General features: G+C 38.8%; 1 protein-coding gene across 3 annotated transcripts in view; it reads right to left on the bottom strand.

Annotated features, from left to right (window-relative positions):
* LOC149791979 (uncharacterized) overlaps positions 1 to 23,310 on the bottom strand; it is a 77,353-nt gene extending 54,043 nt beyond the window's left edge. For 2 of the 3 annotated variants that reach the window (XM_089970482.1, XM_089970484.1), the window contains exon 1: positions 23,083 to 23,307. The gene's annotated coding sequence lies outside the window, so the exon portion shown is untranslated. Of the gene's footprint in view, positions 1 to 23,082 lie in introns of all 3 variants that reach the window. The other variant, XR_016423462.1, reaches the window with a different exon arrangement.
* Positions 23,311 to 26,303: the final 2,993 nt, after the last annotated feature.

Raw genomic sequence — 26,303 nt, 5'->3', positions numbered from 1 at the left:
GCCCATGGTACGATTGTCCGTGCATTAGTTTAATTTTTAAAAATATTTTTTTATATAAATCGCCTATAGGATAGACCCAGTAAAACATGGCCATTCTCGTCACTGTGTGAATAGCTACTCAAGTCAATTCGAAGCGAACGCGGTAAGAAAATAAGTATAGCCAATGAAATGGCTTACAACGGGTGATGCATTGTTTTGTTCTAGGACTGTGTGGCATAATAATCCCTATGTTCTTGCGTTGTTACCATTACAGTGCAGACACTGAAATGTGAACTTACAAGCCCTCTTTGTGTGTGTGTGTTGTACCATTTCCTCTTACCACATCAAAATACTGAGCGTCACAGTATTGGTTCGCGTTTTCAAGCTGACCATTTTTTTATATCTCACTTAAACATTTCGACATAAACACTCACACTCACATCGGTAGAATCAGAACAAACGTGTTACAGTATTGAGGGGCATGTTATCTTTTTTTTTCAAACTAATAAATTTGGGGTTTGTATGAAGTAAAGAACCGAAAGTACAGTGAAACTCAAGGATGATGACCCAATCTGTCTGTCTATTGATGCGTGTATTTACTTAAGAAGAAATATGACCTCTAAAACACAAAGAGATACGGCAAGCATGATTAGATTAAACACAACGATGTTTTCCTTCACGCCCGTGTAATTTAGAGTTTCAATCGTCTTTGAAGACAAACTTGGTCTCCTTTTGTAGGGCTTGAAATAATAAAAAAACTGAAAAATCTTAAGCACTTTGCTATAGATAATTTCATCAACAGACCAAACAACATAAATACCGTTACAACAATAGAAAGCCTTAAATCTTCTATCAAAAAGAAATGCATGAAAAAAATTAAAGATTAACGATAACTAACCAATGAAACCGAATTTAACAAAGGCAATAACATGTGAAGAAATGCCTCTCACTTTGGAAAGGTAGGCGAATGTACTCTGTCATGCACCGTCAACTTGAAAAAAATTATAAACAGAGAGAAACCTGAATTCAAAATTCAGTTGTTTCTTTTTCTTCAAAATTATTTCGTTTCTTTTTTCTTTTTTTTTTTTTTTTGGAACAAATCTAAGCACTAATATAGAGTGGAAAAGGGAAAATGCACATACAAGCTTTGATATTTCTGAAAAAAGGAGGGAATATTCCTAACGTTCATAACCACGTATATATGCTTGGACTTGTCTGTGACTTATCCACAAAACAAGATATACATATTTCTGGTCAAGCTGCAAGTGTGTGCGTGTTTTTGAAAATGGTAAAAATTGGATATACAATTTTCTCGTGACACTTATAAAGTGAAGAGTCTGTGCAAGTGTCAAAAGCCAAAGTCATATAAGTTTTGTATTTTGTACGGCTTGTAAAGATTTCTACTTTAGGAAATGTGAAGTATCACAAGTTATTATCACAAACAGAAGTGGAACATAGGGGCTTGCAAGAAAGAAAATAACCCAGACAGTTGGTGTCATCAAGAGTGCTAGAGACGGTACCCGAACTTGCTTGCTTGCTTACTTGAATTAAAGTGATTTTCGCTCTAATGGAGCATGTATCACTGGTTCAATAACGCACCGCGTGATTTTTAATTACTCCTGGGGAAGGAAAGAGAGCCTCATCCCCCAGGCTTTTATGTACTCACAGACTATTTTTAAATTTAGCCACTCAGGTGTAGGACTAACTAGTCCTTAACAACCTGACTGAAAGGCTTTACACATGAGTGGGAATTGTCTCACCACACACTCATTTTTCTGTCCGAGCGTGGTAAAGGAGGAAAAAGGTGCTCAGCAAGACAGCCATGGATGTTAAGTACTCACCAAAACGCTAGCCCGTACTTATTTCAAATCAAGTCCCGTTTTTTGCTAATCGACAATAATAAGTACCAATAATGTGTTAACCACCTGTGCAATTAGTTCAAATCTAACGAGTCTGTTAAATTTCCTAACATATCTATCTAATGTTAGTACTTAGTGTACATAAAAATAGCCATACTGATCTTATTTAAATTATTATGTCTAAGAGACATATACCAGTTTGGTCAATGTTAGGTTTAAAAAGTTAAATTTGTTGCGGTGTTCCAATGGGTCAAGTTTGTTTCGAGAATAGTTTAGTCAAGGAGGGATACCAAGCCAAATATGGTTCCCTATTTAATAAAAAGAAATCTTTTGGAGCCCTAAAAAAAGTCTGTTTTTTCTGTTCGAAGGTAACACGTCTCTCTTTTGCTTTCACGTTCTTTCCTGCACTCCTAGTATCATGATTCTTGATATCAGGAAATGCGTAGCCATGATGGGCGGCAATGTAAGCAGCGGCTTCTACCAGTTGACTGAGGGGGTATCCAGTGTAGGTTTGTCTGTAGAATTGGGGAAGAACTCTGACCCCTAATCCCCATTGAGAAGGTCTTGGTTTAAAGGTGTCTAGAGATCTGTAGGCAACGTATTGTATGGCTCTAATAAACTGCCCTGCTATGTTGACGTCATACAATGCTTGATCTAGCCCCATTTCGGTGTACTTTTCAACGAGGGTCAGCGTCCCCCTCCTCCTCCTCAACCGCCTCAATTTCTTTTTCTGGTTCTGATACTAATTCTTCAGTTGAGGTAGATAGTTTCAAATCCGCCGCTATGGTGTCTGTCGCTGTTATTGTTGTTGTGGTTGTTCTTTCAGCTGAGATTGCCTGTAGTATCGGAGTCAGAAAAGAACGTTGTTGTTGTTGTAGGGTTTAACGCCATTTTTCAGCACGCGATAGGCTATATATGGCGGCCAGCATTAATGGTGGAGGAAGAACCCGGGAAAAACCCGGAAAGAACCACCGACCCACGAGAAGCTACTGGCAAGTTTTCTCACATACCCACATTAGCCGAATCCGAGACTCGAACCCACGCAGACAAAGGTGAGATGACACTGATCCGTAACGGAGAGCGCTTTAGACCACTCGGCCACTCTGGGTCCCAGAAAAGAACGTAGTGCCTCCGATAATTACATTTGAGTTTGCCATACCGTTTGTCTAACATAATTGGACCTTTGTTTTGCCACCACTCTTTCCGGGTCAGGTTGTTTGTTAGGTATAGTCGGCTGTTAACTAGATGTTATTTGTGTTCTCGAGGTGGGTGGAGTGCTAACTGGCTAGGTCTGCATTTCTTGCTCCCGCTACTGTTGCGTATATTTCTTCCCTCCACACCGAGTTCTGGGCCTAATTCTTTTAATTTCGTTGTACCCGAACTTACATTATCCATATTATCACCAACAAAAAAAAAAACAAAAACGCACAAACCTAAAAGAAACACTCACTCACTTTTTTACAGAACATTACTTTTTTTAAAATTTTGATAAGCGACGGAAACGAAGGACTTAGAGTCGCACTTTCTAACCAAGATAAAGAAATCATGTGCTGATAGACTCATTTCTGTATTTTTTCTTCTAACTGACTAACATATCATAGGCAATGGAATGTTATTTCTTTTCGAGAGTATGGGGTAGCCCTGAAATTTTTTTTTTTTGGAACTTGAAGCTATGGCGATCGCTTAGGTTATAAGATGGCGGCCTCCTCTGCTGAGAGGCTTTCTCATAGGATAAGGTCTGCTTCTTCGGAAAAGAGAAGAAGAACTCTTTGGTGTCGATACAACTGTTGACAAAGCCTCTGTTAGGTTCATGCTGCTGCTGTTGCTGCTCTCTCTGCTGTTTATGAAGTCTGTACTTCTCCATCCATTCTTCTTTCTCCTTCTTGAATTCCTCCTTGAAGAGCTCTTCTTTCAGGTCTTCAGTGACTTTTAGCATTCTCACATTTTCTATCTCTTCTGGCTTCGGTATCAGACTGTGTCTGACCCTATGTAAATTCACGTAGGCTTCGTTTAGCTTAGCTAGTTTGGAGCACATCTTCGTAGGAGGATGAGTTAACAATGGATGGGCAGACTGGAAACTTCCCCGGTTCTTAAAGTCAAAGCGCGGACGTGAAGGAAAACATTACTACACGGTTTTCTAGCCGGAACGTTCAAATAGTGTTATGGGAGGGATAGAGAGAAGTCAAAGAGCATGAATCAAGATTCCTATAGCCAAATAAACCACAAAGGCATTTTTTTCTTCAAAACACAACATTTTTTATTCATACTAACAAACAACTCTAACATTTTTTTTAACAATAATCCAACACTATAACATCAAACATTTTTTTCAAATACCAAACATTTTTTTTTCAATTCACACTCTACTTTAAACAGGGCTGACAACGTTGTGAATGAAATTGTGATTTCCACTGTCGAAAGTCATTAGGCCATTGATGGACACTACGTTTTCTAGTTAGAGACAAAAGATAAGCATACTGGTCACAAAACCATCGATGTACTTTCACATCGTTTCTAGAAGAATGACGAGCATCAAAATGAGTCACTAAATGTTCTAAAGAATAGCCCAGGCTGCAATCATGCAGAAAAAACACACACAGTACTGTCCACACACCAAGGAATATGTGCCTTGTTATTTCACATTATTGAATCGTGTGGTCTATGCATTTCTTCTCATAAAGTCAATGATATCGTCTTCCAAAGGGGGCAGTCCATAGGAATCAAAGTATTCCACACATCCTTCTTGAGGAAAGTAGACGGCTACCCAGTGGATTCCTGGGAGATGACTGTCGTCCGTGTTGATCACATAAGCTTGATGGTTTTGAGGTGTGCAATGAGGGAGTTCATCTTTAGCACAGACGACAGGATTCCAAGAAGCAGTGTACAAACTGTGGTTCAAAAGGTAATAAAGTTCTCAGGTATCCATTTTTTGTTTTTTTTTCTTCTTCACAGGTAATGATAAGTGGTCAATTCGATCCTGACTTTTTGCTTGAAAATGTCTGACGAATAAACGGTTATTCGTTCTGTTTCCTCACTCTGATTCAGGAGAGCTTCGATGCGATGGATCTCTTGTGTGGTTAATGGTGGACAAGAATGTTCACGCAAGTCTTTATACCACTGGTGCAACACGTCTTTGTTCGAGATGAGACTCCAAGCTTCGTCCAGATACTCGTCCAATTTTTCTTCTTGACTTAACATCAGGCATTTATCGTGTTGAATTTGACTGGGATGATTGTTTTGACATCCATAACAATTTTTCTTGATCAATTCCTTAATTTTTTTCTGTCAAGACTACAGCATAACAGGAAACTAAATGTGGTTCTTGTTCTGGCCATCTAGACTTCATCATGATGACTTCTTCGTCTTTGTCTTGGGATTCTCCTTCCTCAGGGATCTTCACATTCCATGTCCAAAGAATCCCTACTATACAAACATTGATAAAAATCCTCCATGACTTCTAATAGTCTAGAATGACTTCTCTCAAACTGTTGGTTTATATCGTATTGTCCAATTCAGCATACAGGATGACGTTCACCGTATTATCTGCGCGTAGATTTTCTGCAAACTGAAATTCCACACGCATCTGGCCGGATTTTATAGGGTGGAAATGTCCCTCCTCGCTGTCTTGACTTACAATTCGTTAGAGAACCGTTTTCGAAAATGGAGTTTCACTGTAACTTTCCCTTTGGAGAATGGAATATTTTGTCCCAGATCTCCTTTTATAGCAATGTTGACAGTGTCTAAATACGACTTACTGACGGGCAAATAGTGAGGATGTACAAATTCACGGTGTACGTGATAGGTGTTTGCACCTTCCTGGTCATTGTTTGTGGTACTATCCACTTTGAAAGGAATGACACGCAGTAACGGAACAGAGGTGTGTCCCACCACGTTGTACTCCACCACATCGGAATACACAAAGATCAAATTAAGTCCTTGGTTCAGTTCTACCGGGTTTCCAAAAGCTCTGTAAAAATCCATATTACTTTTGATCTTGGGGCTCATATTGTTTGCGACCATTTCTGCATGTCCACCCAAAATTTCAAACAAACTACCATTGAACCTGAGGGACAATGTGTCCGTATCTTGAAATTTGATCACGAGACGATGAGCCACTTTATGGTACTCAATCTTCACACTTTTTTTGGCTCAGTTCAGTGCTTTGCCGAAGGCTAAGTTGAACCTGTCCGCAATAGTGTCCACCAAATGTTCACCACTAAAATAATAACCTGAAGGAATTTTCAAGGTGTAGATAATGAAGGCTGGATTGCTGGCTGGTCTTGTGTCCCCTAAAAACCCGATTTTGTTGATTTCTTCCTCCAATTGGGCATTCAGGATTTCCACCTCGAAAGTGTTTTGCTTTTCGGTGATGTTTTTGATTTGTGTTGGGTGAATGATTTCCACTAAAGCCACTTCCCAATGGGCTTCGTGATCTAACTGGATGGTCTGAGGTAATTTGACCGTGTAACAGCACAACGTGTTGTTGGGAAACACCTCCATGGAACTGTCACTGGGTAAGGTTAAGTAAAATTGGCTGTTATTGCTCATAATTCCAGAGTTTTGTGGCTCTCCGAGGCGATACTGGAAGTCAAAGGAGTGTCTCCGCCCAAAATGGAGTTGTTGTTGGAGTGGTGGCTGGCACTGACACTGGACACAAGGTTCCCGTGGTTCCCGTTCGAGGAGAATTTCAGGGAGGGATTGGGAAGCAGGTAACCGATGTAACTGCTCAATACAATGGTCCAGAATTGTTTGTCTCCTTGTTGCAAACTCAAATTGGCGATGGCTGCCCCGATGACACAATACACCACGAAGATTTGGCAGAAAAAGACGATTTGCGTTTTAGGCACACGTTCTCTATACCTCACCCACAAGGGTTCTTTTGTAAATCTTGCAGAGAAGAATTGGGTGAAGGAGTGATCGCAGTAGCTGAATCTGTGTGAAAGGGCATGATGGTCACTTCTTTTTATAGTCGATGACGTGCGAAGCGTCGATCCAAGAATGATAACTGGTCGGATATCCTTTCCAACGTACTTTAACTTCTTTGACGTCGTTTGCCCACTTTACGGTTTCTGCTAGTTAGCACTCCACCCACCTCGAGAACACAAATAACATCTAGTCAACAGCCGACTATACCTAACAAACAACCCGTCCCGGAAAGAGTGGTGGCAAAACAAAGGTCCAATTATGTTAGACAAACGGTATGGCAAACTCAAATGTAATTATCGGAGGCACTACGTTCTTTTCTGGGACCCAGAGTGGCCGAGTGGTCTAAAGCGCTCTCCGTTACGGATCAGTGTCATCTCACCTTTGTCTGCGTGGGTTCGAGTCTCGGATTCGGCTAATGTGGGTATGTGAGAAAACTTGCCAGTAGCTTCTCGTGGGTCGGTGGTTCTTTCCGGGTTTTTCCCGGGTTCTTCCTCCACCATTAATGCTGGCCGCCATATATAGCCTATCGCGTGCTGAAAAATGGCGTTAAACCCTACAACAACAACAACGTTCTTTTCTGACTCCGATACTACAGGCAATCTCAGCTGAAAGAACAACCACAACAACAATAACAGCGACAGACACCATAGCGGCGGATTTGAAACTATCTACCTCAACTGAAGAATTAGTATCAGAACCAGAAAAAGAAATTGAGGCGGTTGAGGAGGAGGAGGGGGACGCTGACCCTCGTTGAAAAGTACACCGAAATGGGGCTAGATCAAGCATTGTATGACGTCAACATAGCAGGGCAGTTTATTAGAGCCATACAATACGTTGCCTACAGATCTCTAGACACCTTTAAACCAAGACCTTCTCAATGGGGATTAGGGGTCAGAGTTCTTCCCCAATTCTACAGACAAACCTACACTGGATACCCCCTCAGTCAACTGGTAGAAGCCGCTGCTTACATTGCCGCCCATCATGGCTACGCATTTCCTGATATCAAGAATCATGATACTAGGAGTGCAGGAAAGAACGTGAAAGCAAAAGAGAGACGTGTTACCTTCGAACAGAAAAAACAGACTTTTTTTAGGGCTCCAAAAGATTTCTTTTTATTAAATAGGGAACCATATTTGGCTTGGTATCCCTCCTTGACTAAACTATTCTCGAAACAAACTTGACCCATTGGAACACCGCAACAAATTTAACTTTTTAAACCTAACATTGACCAAACTGGTATATGTCTCTTAGACATAATAATTTAAATAAGATCAGTATGGCTATTTTTATGTACACTAAGTACTAACATTAGATAGATATGTTAGGAAATTTAACAGACTCGTTAGATTTGAACTAATTGCACAGGTGGTTAACACATTATTGGTACTTATTATTGTCGATTAGCAAAAAACGGGACTTGATTTGAAATAAGTACGGGCTAGCGTTTTGGTGAGTACTTAACATCCATGGCTGTCTTGCTGAGCACCTTTTTCCTCCTTTACCACGCTCGGACAGAAAAATGAGTGTGTGGTGAGACAATTCCCACTCATGTGTAAAGCCTTTCAGTCAGGTTGTTAAGGACTAGTTAGTCCTACACCTGAGTGGCTAAATTTAAAAATAGTCTGTGAGTACATAAAAGCCTGGGGGATGAGGCTCTCTTTCCTTCCCCAGGAGTAATTAAAAATCACGCGGTGCGTTATTGAACCAGTGATACATGCTCCATTAGAGCGAAAATCACTTTAATTCAAGTAAGCAAGCAAGCAAGTTCGGGTACCGTCTCTAGCACTCTTGATGACACCAACTGTCTGGGTTATTTTCTTTCTTGCAAGCCCCTATGTTCCACTTCTGTTTGTGATAATAACTTGTGATACTTCACATTTCCTAAAGTAGAAATCTTTACAAGCCGTACAAAATACAAAACTTATATGACTTTGGCTTTTGACACTTGCACAGACTCTTCACTTTATAAGTGTCACGAGAAAATTGTATATCCAATTTTTACCATTTTCAAAAACACGCACACACTTGCAGCTTGACCAGAAATATGTATATCTTGTTTTGTGGATAAGTCACAGACAAGTCCAAGCATATATACGTGGTTATGAACGTTAGGAATATTCCCTCCTTTTTTCAGAAATATCAAAGCTTGTATGTGCATTTTCCCTTTTCCACTCTATATTAGTGCTTAGATTTGTTCCAAAAAAAAAAAAAAAGAAAAAAGAAACGAAATAATTTTGAAGAAAAAGAAACAACTGAATTTTGAATTCAGGTTTCTCTCTGTTTATAATTTTTTTCAAGTTGACGGTGCATGACAGAGTACATTCGCCTACCTTTCCAAAGTGAGAGGCATTTCTTCACATGTTATTGCCTTTGTTAAATTCGGTTTCATTGGTTAGTTATCGTTAATCTTTAATTTTTTTCATGCATTTCTTTTTGATAGAAGATTTAAGGCTTTCTATTGTTGTAACGGTATTTATGTTGTTTGGTCTGTTGATGAAATTATCTATAGCAAAGTGCTTAAGATTTTTCAGTTTTTTTATTATTTCAAGCCCTACAAAAGGAGACCAAGTTTGTCTTCAAAGACGATTGAAACTCTAAATTACACGGGCGTGAAGGAAAACATCGTTGTGTTTAATCTAATCATGCTTGCCGTATCTCTTTGTGTTTTAGAGGTCATATTTCTTCTTAAGTAAATACACGCATCAATAGACAGACAGATTGGGTCATCATCCTTGAGTTTCACTGTACTTTCGGTTCTTTACTTCATACAAACCCCAAATTTATTAGTTTGAAAAAAAAAGATAACATGCCCCTCAATACTGTAACACGTTTGTTCTGATTCTACCGATGTGAGTGTGAGTGTTTATGTCGAAATGTTTAAGTGAGATATAAAAAAATGGTCAGCTTGAAAACGCGAACCAATACTGTGACGCTCAGTATTTTGATGTGGTAAGAGGAAATGGTACAACACACACACACACAAAGAGGGCTTGTAAGTTCACATTTCAGTGTCTGCACTGTAATGGTAACAACGCAAGAACATAGGGATTATTATGCCACACAGTCCTAGAACAAAACAATGCATCACCCGTTGTAAGCCATTTCATTGGCTATACTTATTTTCTTACCGCGTTCGCTTCGAATTGACTTGAGTAGCTATTCACACAGTGACGAGAATGGCCATGTTTTACTGGGTCTATCCTATAGGCGATTTATATAAAAAAATATTTTTAAAAATTAAACTAATGCACGGACAATCGTACCATGGGCGATCCCATGGAAATTGTGTCCGTCTTATTGCAAAATACATCAACATTTAATTTAACCGTGCAGATCGCTAAACAAACCTCTGATAATACACATTTTGAAAAGTGTTGTGTGACACAGATCGCCATTGTCGTTTGGTGTCTACTTTCTTCTTCGAAAAGAGATCGTTTCGTCTTGACTATAAAAATTTAATTTGACTAAGTTTTACGCACTACTTGAACTCATACATTTACGTTGTAGGTGTAAGCCGTCGTTCTCAGTTTTCTGGAAGTTCGTTTTTGCGTTTATCAGATGTGATACTATTTTGTATGGACCGAACGAAATTTCTTTTGGCATGAATCAGGACTCGTGGTTTTGTGGCAGAAATGGAGAGCATTGATTAAAGCCCAGTTATGTCGTCTTCGAAATCGCTGACACGGATTTGAACTAACACTTCAGGTTTTGTGTGAGGCGATACGGTACATCATTGCCTTTTACTTCCTCAATGAAATCGTTTCATCTTATTGCAAAATTACATTTGACTAGGTTTCATACGCAGCAGGTCTCTGTATATAAGGAGAGTGTCTTAGCGTCAGAGTATTCATTCCGCTCTCAAACGATCAAAGATGGAAGAGTCAGCATAGATCGACCTGCTGGTCAAATATTTGCTAAAAGTCATACGAAAGCATAATTCACATGCGAAAGTGGCAACAAAACTTACTCTTTTGGTCGTTGATTTGATGAGAGTCATACGAAAGTGTGTAAGTGCTAATGAAGTTTGCTATATCTGCAAAGGTAAATGGGTATTTGTCTCCAAAATACCTGCTTCGTCTAAGAAAGAGAGACAAAAGTCAAGATACCTAATATCGTTGTCAGGAGAAAGGACACTGGAATTCAGAGTGCCCTACGAGAAAAGAGAATAAACAAAATACAAGACGAAACAGAGAAGAGGGATTCAGAAGAAGAAGAAGAAATTGAAGATGATGAAGAACTTGTACCAGTAAAGACATGGAAATGGAAAAATTGACAATGTGAGCCGATGCGTTGGCCCTGATGTGAAATTTCATACTACCTTCTAAAAGAGAATAGACTAGAAAGAAAACGTAAGTGTCTCTTGGTCTTGACATTGTATAATAAGTTTTGTTTTTACTCACACTTTATGAAATTGTGCTCTTTCACCTCTCTCTATCCCTCTGGATCATGTTTTAGTTAGAATTGAAATGGAAGGATGTTTTCCTTCACGCACGCTCTTTAGGCATGCAAGTCCGTAAACAATAGTCAGTCTATTCATCCATCATTTTTGTGTCTTGATGTTTCCTAAAGCACACACTGATGCCATAAAATAACGGGTTAAATGGGTTTTGTAGTGTTGGGAGTGGGGGTGGGGTGGGGTGTAGGTGTTTGGCAGAGTTGGTCATTGCAGGTGAGGGCTTAGGTGCTTTCAAAAAACTTTTTCTTCTTCACTCTGTGTTGATGGAATATAATGGGTTATTTTCTTCACTCTCTGTTGATAGTATATATAAAGGGTTATTTCTTCACTCCGTGTGGATAGTGTATAATGGTTTTCTTCTTCTTCCCTCTGTGGTGTGCGCGCGTGTGTGTGTGTGTGTGTGTGTGTGTGTGTGTGTTAGCGTACGTTGTGTAGATCGTATATTTGGTTGTTTTTTTTTTCCTCCCGAGCGTGGATAGTATATTTGGGGTTTGTTTTTCCTCTTCCCTCTGTGTGTGTGTGTGTGTGTGTGTGTGTGTGTCTGCGCGTATGTTGTGTGTGCGTGTGTGTGTGTGTGTGTGCGCGCGCGCGCGTGTGTGTGTGTGTGAGTGTGTCTGCGCGTATGTTGTGTGTGTGTGTGTGTGTATTGGTCTCTGTTTGTCCCTATAAAACTCACTTTATCCCTATCAGATACACTCTACCTACCTACCTACAGTAGCGCGTATTCAGGTCAGCCACTTGCAACACTGTTGCCATTTAGCCCCTAGTGTTCAGTACAGTGACGTCACTGACGCTGGAAATTTCGAGACTATAAATATCGACTTGGGGATTTCCACATTTTGTGGAAATTTTGAGACTATAAATATCGACTTGGGGATTTCCACATTTTGTAGCTATACATATATACTAGAATTCATAAACAGGAACGTCACTCAAGCTGAGGCTATAAAAAGATAGTGGGATTTTCCAAAGGAAAAACCCACAAGTTGGAGCTATAAATAGATAGTGGGATTTCATAGGAATTTCGGCTGATTATAGATACATAGGTATTTATCCACGATCGTCACAGAAGTTGATATTGTAAGTAGTTACTAATTTTATCTATCTTATAGTGTGTGTGTTTATGTGTGTGTGTGAGTATGTCTGCGCGCGTACGTTGTGTGTTTCTGTGTGTGTGTGTGTGTGTGTGTGTGTGTGTGAGTATGTGTGTGTGTGTGTGTGTGTGTGTGTGTGTGAGTATGTCGGCGCGCGTACGTTGTGTGTGTGTGTTTGTGTGTGTGTGTGTGTGTGTCTGCGCGCGTACGTTGTGTGTGTCTATTGGTCTCTGTTTGTCCGTATAAAACTCACTTTATCCCTATCAGATACACTCTACCTACCTACCTACAGTAGCGCGTATTCAGGTCAGCCACTTGCAACACTGTTGATATTTATCCCTAGTGTTCAGTACAGTGACGTCACTGACGCTGGAAATTTCGAGACTATAAATATCGACTTGGGGATTTCCACATTTTGTGGAAATTTTGAGACTATAAATATCGACTTGGGGATTTCCACATTTTGTAGCTATACATATATACTAGAATTCATAAACAGGAACGTCACTCAAGCTGAGGCTATAAAAAGATAGTGGGATTTTCCAAAAGAAAAACCCACAAGTTGGAGCTATAAATAGATAGTGGGATTTCATAGGAATTTCAGCTGATTATAGATACATAGGTATTTATCCACGATCGTCACAGAAGTTGATATTGTAAGTAGTTACTAATTTTATCTATTTTATAGTGTGTGTGTTTATGTGTGTGTGTGAGTATGTCTGCGCGCGTACGTTGTGTGTTTCTGTGTGTGTGTGTGTGTGTGTGTGTGTGAGTATGTGTGTGTGTGTGTGTGTGTGTGTGTGTGTGTGTGTGTGAGTATGTCGGCGCGCGTACGTTGTGTGTGTGTGTTTGTGTGTGTGTGTGTGTGTCTGCGCGCGTACGTTGTGTGTGTCTATTGGTCTCTGTTTGTCCGTATAAAACTCACTTTATCCCTATCAGATACACTCTACCTACCTACCTACAGTAGCGCGTATTCAGGTCAGCCACTTGCAACACTGTTGATATTTATCCCTTGTGTTCAGTACAGTGACGTCACTGACGCTGGAAATTTCGAGACTATAAATATCGACTTGGGGATTTCCACATTTTGTGGAAATTTTGAGACTATAAATATCGACTTGGGGATTTCCACATTTTGTAGCTATACATATATACTAGAATTCATAAACAGGAACGTCATTCAAGCTGAGGCTATAAAAAGATAGTGGGATTTTCCAAAGGAAAAACCCACAAGTTGGAGCTATAAATAGATAGTGGGATTTCATAGGAATTTCAGCTGATTATAGATACATAGGTATTTATCCACGATCGTCACAAAATGGAACGAAAAAATTGAAAAAGAAGAAGAAAATGAGAAGAGGAAGAAAGAAGAGGAGGAGAAGAAAAAAAAGAAAGGGAAGAAGAGTGTAGGAGATAAAATAAGAACTTGGTGGAGAAAAAGAAGAAATTAGAAGAAGAAGAAAACCCAAAGGCCCTTTTCAGGGCCCCCATATTTCTCGAAAAGAGATAGCCTTTGAATTGCCTACCCCTTTTTTTAATTTTTTTTTAAATTTTTTAAAAAAAAAAATCCCATGTTAAATTCCCCTTGTCCGTAAAGTGACCCACGATTTATTGCCATGTTCAATTCCCCTTGTCCGTAAAGTGACCCACGATTTATTGCCATGTTAAATTCCCTTGTCCGTAAAGTGACCCACGATTTTTCTCCATGTTAAATTTCCCTTGTCCGTAAAGTGACCCAGGGGTGTTTTTAATGCTAATTCCCATTGTCCGTAAAGCGCCCCCTTATACTACTCGCTAAGCATTAAGATGTTAATGTTCGGACTGGTCGGTCTGGTGACAGGATAATATGACTCGGTGTTACATCGTACTAAATGTTTGCGGCATGATGGCCCAATGCCAGACATCACTATAAACTGCCACTCTGCAGACATAGTAGCGATATCACTGAACAACTGTTAAAGGTACGTTAAAAATCCAAATCACAAACACACACGAAGAGTACGTACCATTAGCAACTTATCCTAAATAAGCCTTTCATGTATTTATAAATCGGATGTATAATGAATTGGATTGCATTTATGAGAACTATTCTAGTTGTGGTATGCAGTTCTCTTAGGGTGTCAGAAATCACTTCCCACAAAGGAAAAGTGTGAACCAAATTAAGGATAAGACAAATTTTAACAAACTTGCAAATTAATCAGATAAATTATATGAGCAGTTGCATACCTTACCAGCTGGAACCACTCTGATGGCCTAGAGCGTTCGCCTCGGATGCGGGAGGTCGCGGGTTCTAACCCTGGCCGAGTCATACCAAAGAATTCTAAAAATGGTACCAAAAGCTGCCTTGCTAGGCGCTCAGCATTAAGAGGCTAGTGCTAGGACGGTTGACCTGGTGTCAGGGTAATGTTAGTGGGTGGGACATCATGCTACATGATGCCCCAGTGCTAGACATCACTATAAACTTTAACACTTCAGACATCGTAGCAGTGAATAGCGATATGAATGTTGTTGTTGTTGTGGGGTTTAATGCCATTTTTCAGCACACGATAGGCTATGCATGGCGGCCAGTATTAATGATGATGAAGAACCTGGGAAAAAGCCCGGGAAGAACCATCGACCCACGAGAAGCTACTGGCAAGCTTTTTCACATACCCAAATTGGCCGAATCCTAGACTCAAACCCACGCAGACATTAATCGTGAATGTGAGCTTAGTAAGCGTAACATGCTTAATGACGATGAATATGACATGTATTCGTGTGTATATCTTTATTCTTGTCTTCACTGTATTTACTGTAAATCAAACAGGTGACGTATATGGTAAGCACTGACACTTATTTGTACAATCAGTAATATGTGCATATTAGTGGTGATTTATGTCATTTTGTATTTGACCGATTAGACACCGGATAAATTAGTCGTTACCATTGAACAGTCATTTGCAAAGACATGGGTACTTTAGAAACCAGAATTACACTGAGGCAGTTTACTGTTAATGTTGGTCCAACTAACGTAAAACATTATATCAACGTCTTAGAGCTTGTACATTTTGACTTGAACCCGTTATTAAGATACCAAGAAAACGGTTAGAGGTTTCAACTCAAGATGCGCTAACTAATACAGTTTAGAAAACCGAATTATCAATTGTTTTAAAATAGTCATTTCAGTAAATACAGAAAGACATATAAGGAACAAATGAATATTCCACACTCTCCATTTTGGAGAATGACATAAAGCTTGGTACTAAAATAATGTTGTTATTATTATTATACACGGAGAACTTTGTCATTGCTTATGGCCCGTATAGGCCTTCGTACTCTTTAAAAGAAAGAACCGTCAAGTTTGTTCTGGACAGACTAGAGTTGGTTTTACTTTATTTGAACACAGTATCTGCAGAAATCAGCATGTTCAAGTCTTCCATTCTTTTAAAAATAAACAACGTCTCATTGCCACTAAATGGATTATTCACAAGTGTCGGTGGAATTTCATTTTCACTACGTATATACTCCATATTGTACACTAGATCAATATCTGTGGACATGTACATAATTATTGCTATTTTAAGGTATTCTCTTTGAGACTCAGTGCTAAGTGTTGCAGGATACTTAATTGAAAGAAATGGAACATAATTATTGCCATATCTTATCCATTTCTTCACAATCATATTGTCATTCCCCACCCACCTGTACTAAATTATGCTGTTGTTGTCGTTGTTGTTGTTATAGGGTTAATGCTATTTTTCAGCGCAAGATAGGCTATACATGGCGGCCAGTATTAATGGTGGAGGAAGAACCCGGGAAAACCCCAGAAAGAACCACCGACCCACGAGAAGCTACTGGCAAGCTTTCTCACATATCCACATTGGCCGAGCCCGAGACTCGAACCCACGCAGACAGAGGTGAGATGGCAGTGATCCGTGACGGAGAGCGCTTTAGACCACTCGGCCACTCGGGGCCCCACTAAATTATGCATTACTAATGATGAAAGTAAAAAAAGCATAGTATACGTACTAAAGGTGGGGTTCACAGTAACTTCCATGAAACTTTGCACAGATTTAGTGTAGTCGTTCAAGCACTCGCACATGTATTTCAAACGGTTCTATCCGCTCTTTTGGTTAGATAATATAATATCTTTAAATCTTACATACGAAATCGTTGGAACCAATAGGGAATATCGGAGGTCCCTTGTATGACGTCACAACTGAGCTTGCGCAGAGCTCTGGTTGGGAGAACTACTATGCGGCAAAGGTAAACGATCGATCAGCTTATGCAAATGGATTACCAAACGAAGCGCATGCTCGCTATATGCAAAATTTAAATAGCATTAAAGATTATTAGGGTCTGCCGGATCCATATAATCTTAAGTTAGGATGGACATCAGACCCCTGCATTTGGCCAGACTTGACATTTGGCGATATTTAATGCTACCTGGTTGACACACCATCTATTTACTCCACAGGCACTTGATTCAAGGGTACACTAATGTGTCCACTCACCATATAACACAAGGTAACTAACTCTCGCCGGTCACAATCTGACCCCTCGATGACTTCGATCTAATTTTCCGATACTATCTACGCATTCAATCACTCATAACGTACACCACTGTAAAGAAGACACTCCACACCTTTCATTCATTACCATTTAAACAACCTTACTGATTCTGAAGGGCCAATTTTGCAAAACGTTTGTCCGTTGCTTCGTGTATTCCATACAGAGGCGACGATTCCAAAGTCTACTTCGGAGTGAATGTGACTATTGGGCATTACGTCTACAAACAATGAATATCGAAAATAACAACCATCCATATTAAAATTAAAATATATTTATTATTTACTTTCACGCTCATTTGGAAAATAAAATTAAGTACATTATCTCAACTAATCTGCTCATTTACGATATCGTACGCGTATCGTAGCGGTCGTGACCCTTATACATTTGCATAAAATAACAAACATTCCAAATGCGATATTTCATGACAGGAGGGAAATCCGAAATTTTTCTTGAGACAGATGTGAAAATCTATTTAGCACCAGCAAAGCATAAGAAAAAAACAGTGCATTACCGTCGAATATGGCAGAAATTACAATTACTACGTGGTATATTCTGGCTAGACATTTATATTTAGGTTCATAACCCCTTCCCATCCCTGCCAATGCCCACGTACTTGATTCAGAAGGAAACTAATGATAACACACTTAACCACTTATTGGCATATCATTATTCTCCCCCCCCCACCCCATCAAATGCCAGTATGCAAATAATATTAATTTTGTTGTTTAAAATAACTGGGGTGGGGATAAGGTCCTCAAATTGTTTGAACGAAATTTCAAGTTTTCTAACACATTCAAAAAATATTTCTTGCCCTAATATATAAACAATTATATCTTCATTTACTTACTTTTGAACTGGGCCCTCTTTTTTTACAAAGTATAATTATCATGATTGAAATAAAATCACATATTTGATATGGCTATTTCTATGCATGTGAATATGACTTTAATATATTTTCAAGCCAAATCACCCAAATTTAAATATTGCACAAGTGTACAAGTTTGGACTTGTATTATTCTTGAATAAATACATTGTTTCCTTAATTTGGCAAAATATACAGGAGTATACAAATTATCATTGGTATGCATATTTCTAGGGATACTGTGTCATTGGAGTTGTAAGGTGGTCTAACATTTTTACTTGCAGGAAACATTGACTGACCAAGTTAATTTTGTCCTTTCTGTACAATCTGTTCTTTCCTTTCTTCATATTACGGTATCTACTCTTTGCAATACATCTGCCTGTAATATACCTTAATTTTCCTTGTCCTGGCTCTGATAAAAGTATGGAAGGTATATGTGCAACTTGTGTGGTACTGAAAATGTCAGCGGTATTTTTGTCCAAAACAATTTCACAAATTCTGTCAAAAATCTTTCCAAATGCAAAAGACGTATTATCATTTGGCACAGAACGCAAGAAAGTTTCAAGAATTTGGATGCATTCTTGAGACACTGAAAACTGGTAAACTTCAAAATAATATTCAGTCCATGTCTTTGAATCTGGTTTTCTGACCTCTATATTACCACATACTTTATACCACATACTTTATAAAGATACTTTAAATTTTTTGGTACAATATCTCAGAAAATGTATTCAACTCTTCCAACGGCTTTTTGAAGATTTTTGTTAGAGTTACTTTTAATCTCATTTGCTCTGGTGTTACTGCATTATCTGGGATAAGTTGTTTCATTTTTGTATGGTCAACATAATGCTCTAAACTGTCAGAGTCAACTGTAGTTAACCTACATTCTTGGCCACTACATGAAGCAGGCGTGTCTTCCCAATGGACAACATTTCATCAACTTCTAAATTTCTCCATCAGAAAAGTCGGAGTTATCAGAATCAGAACCGGTTTCATAATCAAAGTCAACACTGAGGTTCTCTAATAAATAAACAGAATGTTTACAGCATTCTAAACTTGAATCAATCTGTACAAAATCTGTATTGTAGACTTCATTCACGAAGATCCATGTGTAATCCTTAGCCCCTTTTTATTTCTGGTTCTCCCAACTGCCACACCTAACTAACCTGGTGCAAAAAAATATTTGATGCATCAACTTGAACTCTAAGTAAAGTCAATCCTTGTGCCTTGTGAATGGTCATGCTGAAAGACGGAATAAGTGGAATTTGATACCTTGTGGCTACAATCTTTTTATTAATGGTACTGTAAACAGTAAAATGTTCTCTTCCCAACTGAACTAAATTATTTTCAAAATCAGCTGTTACAGAGTCTTCCTTCATTGCCACAATCTTTCCCTGTAAACCATTTACTAGTGCTGAGCTTAAGTGTTTGACCAGCATATCTGGACAGCCAATTTTCAAGTGTAACACTTTTGGAACACATTACACAGATTTTTGTCACCCTCGTCCATTGACACTTCAATACACCATCTATTTCCATATGTTTGCATGCACTGTATATTTCACAATCAAAGTTTTGTCCACAAAGTCTGATTGGGTCATCGGGGGGGGGGGGGGGGGTCTCTGCTGCCTCAAGATCAAGTTTTTGTATCTTCAGGGATATCTCCCTTTGAAACATTATTGATAGCCTTTATGAAATCTAATTCATCTTGTCTTATGACCTCATCAATGACAATTTTATGCCCAAATACCATTGCAAAATGGTGGATTTGAAACAAACAATATTCACCCGAATCAGATGTCAATGGGTCAGGTACAGGTGGAAACTGAAAAAAGTCCATACTTGCAGTAACTTGTATATCTCCAAAATATAAATCTGAATGTTTAATCATTCTACATACATATTCAATTTGTTCAAAAAGTTTCAGTGAAAGCATAGAAATTTCATTAATTATCAGACAGTCTGTTTTCAAAATATTTTATTTATATGAATCAAAATGTTCATCAGTGAGAAGTTTTCTAACTCACAGTCATATCTACCATCAACAATCCCAGACCAGGAAAATACTGTGCATCCTTTCACATTCAGTGCTGCAATGCCTGTTGTGCCTGTTACACTGACATTTTTACCGGCTGCTGACAATTTCTTTTGTATTTCCTTAACCACAAAACGTTTGCCTGTCCCACTTTTGCTTAACAAAATTATATTGTGGCCCTCTACAGCCCTTTCAACAGCAAATAATTGTGCTTTATTCATTTTACGTTCAAAACACACATACAGGGCTTAAACAAATGAAGTTTACCAAAATAAAATAGCTTTCATTTAAAAGAGTAAATTGTTACATAACCAAATCCAATCTCCGACCCCACATGGTTGGTAAAGTGCCGTTAGCTCTACAGTCACAACATGTATACATTTTGAATAAAATTTTGTGTTTGGGTATGCAAATTAGTGCCAAATAACTACACAAGAACTAACCATGTTAATCCTTGAGTTTTCCTGACAGTGTAAATCCTATGGTGGAGGAAGAACCCGGAAAAACCGCGGGAAGAACCACCCACCCACAAGAAGCTACTGACACGCGTTCCACATACCAACATTGGCCGAATCCTAGACTCAAACCCACGCAGACAGAGGTGAGATGACAGTGATCGGTAAAAAGCGCTTTAGACCACTCGGCCACTCGGGGCCCCGTGATATGAATGAAAAATTGTTAAAGCTAAGTTAAAAATCACACACACACACACACACACACACACACCAGCTGGAAGTTCGTTCAGTTCTGGTGGATGTCGTGCTTGTCATTAATCGTGAATGTGAGCTTAGTAAGCGTAACATGCTTAATGACGATGAATATGACATGTGTTCGTGTATATATCTTTATTCTTGTCTACACTGTATTTACTGTAAATCAAACAGGTGACGTATATGGTAAGCACTGACACTTATTTGTACAATCAGTAATATGTACATATTAGTTATTGTTGCTGAGTTTAATTATAGTGGCTTGCGCACAATTGTGCATGTGCCACTTTTTTCTGACTGCACCGCAGCCTGCTAGTTGTTCCTGGGGAAGGGAATGGTGCCACCTCCCCCAGGTTTTAATGGATTCAAGGAACCCTGATAGTTTGGCCTCAATCTGTGGGTCCATAAAGGTCCCTTACAGTTGAATGCATGGCTGTCATTAGTGGGAAGGAGAGCTCTGGAACTGTCCTGCTTGCTTTACATCGCTGGTTTCTTGTTGCATTTGCCTGGTGTTTCTTGCGATTTTGTTTTTTCGATTTTTTTTCTTCTTCTTCAAAATGTTCTAAAAGGGGTGGGGGGAATGTTCTATGCTGTTTATAGAGGTTCTTAGTAGAAATCATGCATGAAGAGAGATTTTCAAGGCTATTATGGTATTACTAGTCGAGGTGTTTAGGGTGTGCTTCCTACGTTATGTTATTTATAAGCTTTTAGATATTGCCTCTTTAAGTTATTTATTAATTAATGTTTTCAGAGATTGCATGTGCCACTTTCTTCTGACTGCACCGCAGCCTGCTAGTTGTTCCTGGGGATGGGAATGGTGCCACCATTCCCCAGGCTTTTATGGGTTCAAGGAACCCTGATAGTTTGGCCTCAATCTGTGGGTCCATAAAGGTCCCTTACAGATGAAAGGTTGGCTGTCATTAGTGGGAGGGAGAGCTCTGGAACGGTCCTGGTTGCTTTACATCGCTGGTTTCTTGTTGCATTTGCCTGGTGTTTCTTGCGTATTTTTTTCTCAAAGTGTTCTAAAAGGGGAGTGGGGGTGTTCTATGCTGTTTATAGAGATTGTTAGTAGAAATCATGTATGAAGAGAGATTTTCAAGGTTATTATGGTATTACTTTCCGAGGTGTTTAGGGTGTGCTTCCTATGTTATGTTATTTATAAGTTTTTAGATATTGCCTCTTTCATTTATTTATTTATTAATATTTTTAGAGATTGAATGTTATTTATACTTTATTTAGCAAGAGACCGGAGTCCTAGCCGATTACACGGTTCGTTAAGGACATCTAGGACCGGAGTCCTAGCTGATTACTCAGTTCGTTAAGGACACCTAGGACATCCGATTTTGCGGTTTCCTTACTTTTTTATAGGTGCTTCGTAAGTGAATTATTTATTAATACTTTTATAAAATTGAATGATATTTTATGGGTTTTATGTGGTGGCTTCTAAATTTATTTAGGCAGTTAATGGGTATTTTGGTTTTGTGGGGATACTAATTATATTTTGTTCCTAAGTCCTGCTGAGTCTATGAATTGATTTAGATTTTTATATGCTGATTGTTTATTTTTATTAGAGTCTATAAGGAACTCGGGGTATGTGTGTGGTGATCCAATCTCTTTTTGGTTTTTGATAAATATTTTCCGAGCGGGTTGATATGGTGTGGCAGTTAAAGCAGTTAATGGTTGCTGGTTTGGGTCCTATAAACCTTCCAAAACTGCTTGTTATTAGTGGTGATTTATGTCATTTTGTATTTGACCTGTTAGACACTGGATAAATTGTTGTCACCATTGATCAGTCATTTGCAAAGACATGGGTACTTTAGAAGCCAGAATTACACGGAGGCAGTTTAATGCTAATGTTGGTCCAACTAACGTAAAACATTATACCAACGTCTTAGAGCTCGTACATTTTGCCTTGAACCCGTTATTAAGATACCAAGGAAATGGTTAGAGGTTTAAGCTCAAGATTCGCTAACTAATACAGTTTAGAAAACCGAATTATCAATTTTTTGTAAAATAGATATTTCAGTAAGTACAGAAAGACATATGAGGAACAAATGAATATTCCACACTCTCAATTTTGGAGAACGACATAAATCTTGGTACTAAATACATGTTATTATTATTATTATTATTATTATCAAAATACATGGAGAACTTTTGTTATTGCTTATGGCCAGTATAGGCCTTCGTACTCTTTAAAAGAAAACCGTCCAGTTTGTTCTAGACAGATTAGAATTGATTTTACTTTATTTGAACACAGTATCTGCAGAAATCAGCATGTTCAAGTCTTTCGTTCTTTTAAAAAATCAGCGTTTCATTGCCACTAAATAGACTATTCACAAGTGTCGGTGAACTTTCATTTTCACTACATACATACTCCATAGTGTACACTAGATCAGGGTCTGTGGACATAAAGGTCATTGTTATTTTAAGGTATTCTCTTTCAGACTCAGTGCTAAGTATTGCATGATACTTAACTGAAAGAAATGGAACATAATTATTGCCATATCTTATCCATTTCTTCGCAATCATATTATCATTCCCCACCCACCTGTACTAAATGATGCATTACTAATAATGAAAGTAAAAGTAAAATCATAGTATACGTACCAAAGGTTGGGTTCACAATAAATTCCACGACACTTTGTACAGATTTATTGTAGTCGTTCAAGCACTCGAACATGTATTTCATACGGTTCTATCCGCTCTTTTGGTTAGATAATATAATATCTTTAAATCTTCCCACGCCGTCTCTGGCATGAATCAGATTCGTACGAAGTCATTTCTAAATATAATGCGTACGTAATAACAACACAGCAAGGTCGATCTTAGAACTGGCTATCACGCGCAATGTTTACTGCGGTACCGATGTATATATATCACGGTATGCTGCAATCATATTAGGGATCAACTGTTCAGTGTTCTGGGGTACAGGCATGACACATTTTTCTTTAGTCTGTGTATCTCAACAGTTGAAAAGAATATATTGCCGATTTATAGCAAATTAACAACTTGCTATGCCTATGATAGTTTTTGGTAATTAATGTTAATTATCATAAGACAGAAGAAAATTTTAAAAAAATTCACTTCATAAGGAAAGTGCAGCTCACCCAACCCCGGACATTGAAGGGCTAGTTGAATAGGGAACGAATTTACTATGTACGTTCTAAAACACTTAGCAACACGAATTAGATGCAATTTAAACGCTGTAAATGAAATAGACTGCATAGGCTTATAATATCCATGATATTTTTATACAAATCGTTCTGACTTGAGAGAATCTACAGATAAGACTAGGGAAGGTCGATACTAAAGAGTACAGTTTTCTACCTCAACTTATGATATGAAAGGCAGGGAAAAATTGATTGCAAACAACCGCACAAGATATTTTGCTGAGACTGCCAGTTAACATAAAAAAAGACTAACTCAAAATGCGAGAAATCAGACAATACGTGCGCTGCAGAACATCCTAGGATGATTTTCAGCTTTACCAATAAATACAGGTACACATACGCTAGTAAATAACTGAAACATGGCATGTGATGTTTTTGTGTGCTTTTTCTTCTTTTTTCCTTAAAGTTGGATTTGGCCTGTATATATAAGTAGTGAAGGGGGTTAGATTAGCGTCAATGGGAATTAGCATTAAAAACACCCCTGGGTCAGATTAGCGTCAATGGAAATTTAACATGGAGAAAAATCGTGGGTCAGATTAGCGTCAAGGGAAATTAACATGGAGAAAAATCGTGGGTCAGATTAGCGTCAAGGGAAATTTAACATGGGTGGGACTTTATAGCGTCAAGGGAAATTGAACATGGGATTTTTTTTTTTAATTTTTTTTTTAAAAAAGGTGTAGGCAATTGAAAAATCATTCTCTTTTCGAGAAATATGGCTGGCCCTGAAAAGGGCCTTTGGGTTTATGTTAATGTATTCATTAACATAAAGGGCACCGCATTGGTCTTCTTCTTGTCCTTAGGCTGCGTCTTACTATTGGTCCGTAAATCAGCACTCTTTTCAGGCATCCTTGTCTTTCAACGTAGATCCTACGTATCCACAGGCTGGTGTTTGTCCTGTGGACAACGGTCCACTTGGATCGGACATACATGAGCATGTCCGTCCTAAACATCATGGAAGACACAAGGGTGGATGACTTAACTGTGGTCCACATCTTGAAGCGACGAGAACAGGTGAATCAATGCAGTGAACTGCGCTTATTTATAGGTAGAGGTAGGATTGAAACGGATTGAGTTCATTCACCAATCCGAACACGCGTTACATAATTCAGTCAGCTCGCATCCAATCCGAAGAGAGCAGTCTGTGACGTCACGTGGTCTATATAGATTCGCTAGCTCTTGTGTGCAGTCAATCTATGCGACAGTGATTCAACATGACGGAAACTCAGAAAACGATCCATTGGGGTGCACCAACAGGGGAGACCGCCCAAGGGAACCCGGACTTACTTTCAGAAGAGGTGAATTGGGATTTTGTGGATTTTCTCTCCTCGCAAGAATTTGTTCCGGAACCTTCGTTACCTTCTTCATTACCGCAAGTGGAGAATTTTAGACAGAGACAGAAAGAAGAATTGGAGAAATTTATACAACGACAAAAGGAAGCGGAACAAGCTTTTCTCCTACAGCAACAGCAGCAAGAAGAAGAGGTAAGAAAAAAACAACAGCAAGAAGAAGTAGCAGCAAAGAAACAAGAGGGTGAAAATCAAACGGTCACGGTACTGTTGGACATTTTAGCGGAGTTAAGAAGTCTGAAACAAATGTATCAGACTTCTTTATCACGACCGAAGAGATTACGACCTTCCTGAGCTAAACACGCCAACCCTGTGACTAAGCCTACCGTACCACCCTTAGTGATTTCAACCCAATCATCATCATTACGCAGTCCAGAAGTAGGCCTTGGCCGTGGCAAAGGCTTAAGGCAGTTAAAGTTGATTGCTTAAGCTCACCCCTACACCATAAAGAAAAAAGGCCCTTTTCAGGGCCAGCCACATTTCTCGAAAAGAAATACAATTTCAATTTGCCAATAACATAAAAAAAATATTAAACAGCCCATTTTACCCTTATAGTACGTGTCTTTGTATGAGTGCGTGAGTGTACGTTCTTATTTTAAAATCAAAACTCAAAGACACTTACCTTATATCATTAATTTATTCTTTTATCCATTGTTACAATCCAATTCACAATTCACAACAGAACACTTTAATTAAAAGTTCATTGACTTCTTCTGTCTCCTTGTTTAGTCTCTCTGTTTTTTAAATTTCTTCACCGTCACACTCTTTTCCTCTTCTTCTTCCTCCTCGCTTTCTTCCCTTCTTCTAATCTTCTCCTGTTTCTTTTTCTTCACCTGTCTTCTTTCTTCCTCAGAAGAATCCCTCTCTTCTTCCGAAGAATCCCTTTCTTCTTCTGCAGAATCCCTCTTTTCTTCCGACTCCTCTTGTTTCTTTTTTGGGCAATCTGGAGACCAATGTCCTTTTTCTTTACAATAATAACAGGTATCTTGACTTTTGTCTTTTTTAGCCCCTGTTTTTGTTCCTTTTTGACGGTCTGGACACTCTGAAGACCAATGCCCTTTCTTCTGACAGATATAGCAAGTATCTTGACTTTTATCTCGAAAGGAAGGAGAGTAGTCCGTAGGCTGGTCTGAAGAGAATTTTCTAATGACCCCTCGCAAAGCTCTGACGAAACGTTCGATTTGGTTAGTCTCTTCCATCGTTGTGCTCGGCTTGAGAGTGAAATGAATAGTGAAAGAACAAGACACACACCCTTTTATATACGCTAGTCTGCCATGACTATAAATTAGTCTATGGTGTTTGAACTTGAGTC

The sequence above is a fragment of the Sinohyriopsis cumingii genome, chromosome 9 (assembly GCF_028554795.1).
Source record: "Sinohyriopsis cumingii isolate HCF-2022 chromosome 9, ASM2855479v2, whole genome shotgun sequence".
NCBI classification, from domain to species: Eukaryota; Metazoa; Mollusca; class Bivalvia; order Unionida; family Unionidae; genus Sinohyriopsis; species Sinohyriopsis cumingii.
Note: the sequence above shows the minus strand (reverse complement) of the source record. Positions and strands in the feature narration are given on the sequence as shown.